Source organism: Microcebus murinus, chromosome 10, assembly GCF_040939455.1.
Source record: "Microcebus murinus isolate Inina chromosome 10, M.murinus_Inina_mat1.0, whole genome shotgun sequence".
Classification (NCBI taxonomy): domain Eukaryota; kingdom Metazoa; phylum Chordata; class Mammalia; order Primates; family Cheirogaleidae; genus Microcebus; species Microcebus murinus.
In genome coordinates this window covers 78,217,126-78,224,733 of record NC_134113.1, presented here as the reverse complement: position 1 = coordinate 78,224,733, position 7,608 = coordinate 78,217,126, and the positions used below count along the sequence as shown (strand labels likewise).

The following is a 7,608-nucleotide window of genomic DNA, read 5'->3' as shown; positions in this document are numbered from 1 at the left end:
TTCCAGCTCCAGAGCCTCCCAAAGAAATCTGCTGAGGCCTTTATTGCAACTGCATGACAGTTCCAGTCTTCTGTCTCCTCTCAGTGGATGTTGGCTCTTCCCTGTTTCTCAAACTCCTTAATAGATGTTCCTGAGAGCTCTCCCTCGTTAACTTCCCACATGCAAATATTCATCTCATAGCTTATGTCAAGAAGACAGCCTGTGACGGTAGCCTTGGACGAAAATGGGCAGAGTCTGGTAGGACCACGCTGCCGGTGAAGTTCAAGACAGTCCACTAATCACGTGCACAGCTGCTCAGGAAGCATCTGGAGAAGACAGGTGTGCTGGGAGTACCTGCTCGCCAAAGGTTGATGAGAAGCCTACGCTTACCACGGAGGGAGCCTAGTGGAGGGGCTAAGTGGGGCGCTCGGGAGCTCATTGCCTACATGGAATCCTGACTCTTTGCCACTTGCTAAATTGCATGACCTTAGGCAAATCCCTTAATCACTGCGTGATTTAGCTTCCTCCTCTATAAACTGAGGGTAATGATAGGACCCACCTCATAAGTTTGTTGGGAGGATTAACCGAGTCAACCAGGGTAAAGCACTTAGATTAGTTTTGGCAGGTGGTATACACTCAGTAAATTGTAGCTATCATAAGACACTTGGATAATCCGCGTAAGTAGTTGTATTTAGGAACACCCAGGTTATCACAGCATGTATATCATTTGCACATTTTTATCCCAGTTGTTCAAGAGAGTAAATTCCTTGAGGACAAAGATAACATATTGAATTATTAAAAATTACTAACCCACCCATTCATAGGTTTATATACATCTATGTACATGTAAATGCACTTGTGTCAAGCTGTCTATCTAAATCTATGTTTGTTAGTGTTATAGCTCTTTTAGAATTTGTCTAGCAGGTTTTCTGGTTCTTACGGGGAGACTCCCTTTTAAAAAGAAATAAATAAAAAATAAATCTGTATTTGTGCAAGGATACCATGGAGAGAGAAGCAGAGATTGTAATGACCCTGGACAGAGTAGGTAGGAAGGATGAGAGCTGCTCCACGGAGCTCCCCAGGGTTCCATGTTCTCCCCTCTGGCTCTAATCCTTTGCTTTGAGAAGGCTTCTCTCTATCGAATAAAGAAATATATTAGAAGACAGGACCTTTGGCTTTGGCTCGAACAACTTTGGTCTTCATCGAAAGCTGTACTACAGAAACAAAAGGTCAGTCTTGTTATTTTGGTGCCTGGACTTGTGAGGGCTAATAACTTTTTTTATTTGTAAGGTAGTAACTCTGACATGTTATCTTCATGAAAGGATTGGAACAAAGAGGATAATGCCTGTTAGGCATCAACATTTAATCTCTTTCTTTAATGTTCAATTTGCGTAAAGCATCCTGAAGCCAACAAGTTGGTGGATGAGCATGAGTTTATAGTTTCTAAAAAAATGTTTATCATTTAAAAAATATAGTATCTCTATAACACTTAGCATCCCTAGTTGGTGATTTTTTTAAACCATCTAATAAAATATTGCAGTAATATAAAAATTTAAAGTTGGAAAAGACCTTAGAAGACATGCAGTTTAACCTCCCCCACTTTATAAATCAGGAAACCAAGACTTGGAAAGATTAAGTGACTTGCCAAAGGTCATACACCATACACAATTTTTCTTTTTCTTTTTCTTTTCTTTCCTTTTTTTTTTTTTGAGACAGAGTCTTACTTCTGTTGCCCGGGTAGAGTGCCATAGTGTCAGCCTAGCTCACAGCAATCTCAAACTCCCAGGCTCAAGCAATCCTCCTGCCTCAGCCTCCCAAGTAGCTGGGACTACAGGCATGCGCCACCATGCCCAGCTAATTTTTCTATATATTTTTAGTTGAACAATTAATTTCTTTCTATTTTTAGTAGAGATAGGGTCTCGCTCTTGCTCAGGCTGGTCTCGAACTCCTGCAGAATTTTTGAATGTTTTATGAAGCTCTTAAGATCAAACAAAAACCAGATGAATTCCGGTAAGTACTCAAATACTTGACCACTTGTATATATTATTATCTTAAGTGATACAATTTAAGATAAGACTTTAATGAGGCCAAGAGGAATCTTAGCCTACCTTGGTCTGTAGGATACAGAAGAGAAACCTGGCTCCCGTTCTTGAAACAATAATTGGACACCTGTCAAGGGTTTTGCATTGTGTATTTCTGTACTATATGTGCATAGAAAGCAGAAGGGGATAAAATGTCAATCATTGTCCACTTCAAATAATTCAGAATCCATCCTTAGGATAGTTGAAAACGGGCCATGAAAATGCCATGAAATGATAGTTGAAAATGCCATGAAAAAACAATAGCATAAGCATTGTTATCCAATTCAAGAAACAATAACAATAATGAACATTAGTAGGGTGCTTTGCAGATTACAAAGTATTTTCAAACACAGCCTTTTCCATCCTCATGATGGAAAACCACCAGATGAGTAGGCCTGTTGTTGTTATTATTACTGCTACTATCTCCAAAGGAAGAGGCTTAGATTGGTTTAAAGAACATCTCTGGGTCACACACCTGGGACAGGAAATACCATGCAGTTCTCACCCTCAAGATCTGGGCACCTTTCTCCATTCAAAGATGCTTATCACCAACAATACATCAGTTTGATGTTCCATGCTGGCTTTGCCATCACAGTTGAGTATGTAAGGTAGGTAAGGAATGAAGTCAGAACTGTAACATAAACCTCTTACTTCATGCAGATAGATTTTTCTCTCTGCCCAGAACAAGGTCACTCACTCCTTATCAAAGATTTTTTATGGGTGTGTGTGAAGGACCAAATCTGAAATTCTTTAGAGATGACCTAATTTAAGCCACGAGGCTGGAAAGCATTTAGTATGTACCGATGGAACTTTTAATAAATCCAGCTTTTGTTTCCTATGAGACAAAAATCACTCAGACTTTTTCCTCAAGAACTTTCCTGAACCAAGAGGCACACAGAGTTCTCCTTCAGTTCGAGAAGGTGAAAGGATTTGAAGGAAAGGGTAGGGCAACTGAATAGTGATCCCCTTAGAATTCTGAGTAGGAAAACAGAAGAATTGTATCAGCTGTGACTTCTCTGGTAGTTCAGTCTCCTCGTGCTCCACCCTACCCACGAACATTCGCTACTTTTACTGCCCGCCCTCAGCATGGACCTATCTGAGGAGGCAGTCATGACAGCAACCTTCAGTCGTGGCTCTTCACAACCTCATAAATGTACAGGCAGCTGTAAAAAAGAGCTCAAAGACAATCTATAAAGGATTGCTATGATGACCTAAATGTGCATTGAGGCTGGGTGCGGTGGCTCACGCCTGTAATCCTAGCACTCTGGGAGGCCAAGGCGGGTGGATCACTCAAGGTCAAGAGTTCGAAACCAGCCTGACCAAGAGCAAGACCCCGTCTCTACTAAAAAATGGAAAGAAATTAATTGGCCAACTAAAAATATGTAGAAAAAATTAGCCGGGCATGGTGGCACATGCTTGTAGTCCTAGCTACTAGGGAGGCTGAGGCAAGAGGATCACTTGAGCCCAGGAGATTGAGGTTGCTGTGAGCTAGGCTGATGCCACGGCACTCCAGCCCGGGCAACAGAGTGAGACTCTGTCTCAAAAAACAAACAAACAAAAAAAATGTGCATTAAAGTGTATGAGGCCTAAACCAAATATATATATACAATTAATCATATCCATGAGGGAAATATGGGTTAGATTTTTTTTGTTTGTTTAATATTCCCCTTGGTTTTCTTGAACCTGTAAGGCCATTTTCATTTTCTGAACTGTGTATTACAAGGACCCACAGAGAGAATCCAACCTGAATTTGTTAATAGGACATGCTCGGAGCTTCACTGGGTTATATGATTTGGGGAAGCATATATTTGGTTACTGCTATGTGGCTCTCACATTCGTTCCAGTTTGGTTTGTGAGAAGCTATTCTTAAGTTGTTCCACTTATTAGCTATTCTGATCTCTAGGGTGTCCATTTATGGCATGCCAGAGGGGAGCAGCACATTAGGAGCAGATTTTTCTTAGAGCCAAGTGGGAAATCTGCTTGAAGTTTTTAAACAGAACTTTGCACTACAATCTGGAACGCATAATTACTTCATGCTGACTGAAATCAAGAAGCAGCAAACATGGGGCGATACTCACAGATGTAATTACAAATTACAACCTGCACCTCCTCATTGCCATCTTCTCAGAGACACCCTTTGCTGGGTTTCTTAAAATGGTAACTCCTTACTTCTGCAATTTGAAGGAACTGTGGGTAAAAGGTAACACTACAGCATTCCCAGGCAATTTATGGGGCATTGGTCGGAACTTGAGGAAAATGTCTAATGACATTAAAATATTTTTGTAGGCACACACACACACACACACACACAATATTTTCTTTCTCTCCCTTTTCTCTCCTTTTCTATTCACTTCATTTTCCTTTTAAAAACGGGAGAAGCCGGGCACGGTGGCTCACGCCTGTAATCCTAGCACTCTGGGAGGCCAAGGTGGGTGGATTGCTCGAGGAGAGGAATTTGAAACCAGCCTGAGCAAGAGCGAGACCCGGTCTCTACTATAAATAGAAAGAAATTAATTGGCCAACTAAAAATATGTAGAGAAAAAATTAGCCAGGCATGGTGGTGGATGCCTGTAGTCCCAGCTACTTGGGAGGCTGAGGCAGAAGGATTGCTTGAGCCCAGGAGTTTGAGGTTGCTGTGAGTGAGGGTGATGCCACAGCACTTTAGCCTGAGCAACAAAGTAGACTCTGTCTCAAAAAAAAAAAAAAAACAGGGAGAATAGGAATAGTCTATAATAACTCCTGGATTCCTTTTCTGAAGTGTGACTGAATGTTGAAATTCATCATTTTATAAATATAGTTAAAATGTTTTTTCCCAAAATACATGATAAATAGCCAATGGTTGTCAGAAAGAAATCTATCTGCCACTTTCCTGTCCGTTGGCCCAGCCTCTGAGATACAGCCTCAGATTTTCCTTATGTACTTGGCATCTTTTTGCCTAAAAAAAAAATCATATCATTTGTGAATTGGAGGTTTTCGCTCATTTATACAAATTTTAAATAAGTCCAATCCTAGTACTGATTCCAGGTAATCCCACTATTTGCACTTATAAATTAGCTGGAAAATACTTATTTATTCTTCTTTTGTTTTAGAACTCCAACCTAGTCTTTTCTCCATAACAGAATGTGGTACTGATAACTTGAAAAAAATCTTCCTAAAAGAATTTGCTCTACACCTAAGTGGACACATAGGTACTACAGTAATAGGGTATTGGGCAGGTGGGAGGGGGGCGGGGGGCGGGTATATACATACATAATGAGTGAGATGTGCACCATCTGGGGGATGGTCATGATGGAGACTCAGACTTGTGGGGGGAGGGGGGGAAATGGGCATTTATTGAAACCTTAAAATCTGTACCCCCATAATATGCCAAAATAAAAAAAATAAATAAATAATAATAAAAAATAAAATTAAAAAAAAAAAAAGAATTTGCTCTGACCAAATGCTTATTATCTATTAGAGGAAAAGAAACCTTTCCCCTGCCCCAGTGAATTATGTTTCTTGACCATTTAGTGAGTCTTTACTTAATCTCAGCTTCCATCTGCTTTCCAGGTATAGAAATGAAGCACCTCAGGAGGTAGTTTCCATTGTCTCCTCTGTAACCTTGGCAACGCATGGAGGCCATTTTGGAAATCTGCCAAGAATGCTCTGGCATAGCACTATGACCAGGAAACCTTTTCTTCCTTTTTCTCCCATAGTACACTCATCCTTACCCTTCAACATACAGCTAAAATTTTATCTACACTGTGAACTTTTCTATGATTCGTACTCTTCCTATCTGAGAATCCACTAATCCTGTTTGCATGAACAAAATCAAGTATGTAGGGGAATAAGTGACCAGGAACACTTTATTCTCAGAGTCGAGAGGGATAGAAAACTGGATGGATGGGCTTGTGGACGCATTTTAAGGTGCAGAGGTAGATTTCCAGTTGTCTTTCTCTAACTTAAAAAAGAAGAAAGGAAATATAAATAAATAATAATAATAATAAGGTACATAGGTAGAATAATAGGAGATTTTTGTTAAACAGTCTTAATTTCCTTATCATAGTAGTTTTGGAGTCAGACAAACCTAGTGTGGACCCAGTTAGATAAATACAAATTTAGTTACTTTTACAGGCATAGGGCAATTCATGTACTCTATTTCTTCTTGAGTGAGCTTTGGTACTTTGTATATCTTTAGAAATTTGTTAATTTCATATGAGTTGTTCATCATATACTATTATTATCCTTTAAATATTGGTGCTGATGCAAACCAGGATTAAGGATAGATTCATTGAATGCCTAAGAAACATAACTTAGGCTGGGTGTGGTGGCTTATGCCTGTAATCCTAGCACCCTTGGAGGCTGAGGCGGGCGGATTGCTCGAGGTCAGGAGTTCAAAACCAGCCTGAGCAAGAGCGAGACCCCGTCTCTACTATAAATAGAAAGAAATTAATTGGCCAACTAATATATATAGAAGAAATTAGCCGGGCATGGTGGTGCATGCCTGTAGTACCAGGTACTCGGGAGGCTGAGGGAGGAGGATTGCTTAAGCCCAGGAGTTTGAGGTTGCTGTGAGCTGGGCTGATGCCATGGCACTCACTCTAGCCTGGGCAACAAAGTGAGACTCTGTCTCAAAAAAAAAAAAAGAAACATAACTTAATTTGTTGGATTTATAGTGACGTTCCCTTTTTCATTTATAATATTAGTCATCAGTATTTTCTGATTTTTCTCTGTTCAGTGTGGCTAAAGTTGTACCAATTTAATTGATCTCAAAGAACCAGTTTTTAATATCATTGATTTTTTCGATTGTTTTTATGTTTATTTCTTCATTGATTTCTGCTCTTATCTTCATTATTTCCTTCCTTCTTATTTCTTACTTCTGCTTATTTTTGGTTAAATTTGCTCTTATTTTTCTAGCTTTTAAAGATAATTGATTTGAGATATTTCTTCTTTTCTAATATAGGCATTTAGTGTTATAAATTTCCCTATAGTGCTCGCTTCAGCAGCACATATACTAAAATTGGAATGATACAGAGATGATTAGCATGGTCCTGTGAGAGAATGATATGCAAATTAGTGAAGCATTCCATATTTTATTGATACTTACTATTTCCCAGGCAGTTCCAAACACTTTACATGCATTAACTCATTTAATCCAGAATGGCCAGGAGGCTAAAATAACTGACAATGTCAAAAAAAATTTCTCTTTAAACACTACTTTGGGTTCATAACACATATTTTTACATGCTGTATGTTCATTTTTATTCACCGTTAAATATTTTCTAATTTTTCTTGTGATTTCTTCTTTGATGCATAGATTATTTAGAATGAGGCCAGGTGCAGTGGCTCATGCCTGTAATCCTAGCACTTTGAGAGGCTGAAGTGGGAGGAGCACTTGAGGCCAGGAGTTAAAGACTAGGCTGAGCAGCACGGCAAGATCCGGTCTCTACAAAAAATAGAAAAAATTAGCCAGGCATGGTGGCACTTTGTGCCTGTAGTGACAGCTACTCGGAAGGCTGGGGCAGGAGGATTGGTTGAGCCCAGGAGTTGGAAGTCTCAGTAAGCTATA

The 7,608-nt window shown here is 39.6% G+C and overlaps 2 non-coding genes across 2 annotated transcripts; both read left to right on the top strand.

The window, feature by feature from the left end:
* Positions 1-869: 869 nt before the first annotated feature.
* On the top strand, positions 870-931 carry LOC142873577 (U7 small nuclear RNA). Its single transcript, XR_012921580.1, has one exon. It is a non-coding gene; the product is annotated as a U7 small nuclear RNA (small nuclear RNA).
* A 6,098-nt stretch (positions 932-7,029) lies between these two features.
* LOC142873539 (U6 spliceosomal RNA) lies at positions 7,030-7,135 on the top strand. Its single transcript, XR_012921556.1, has one exon. It is a non-coding gene; the product is annotated as a U6 spliceosomal RNA (small nuclear RNA).
* Positions 7,136-7,608: the final 473 nt, after the last annotated feature.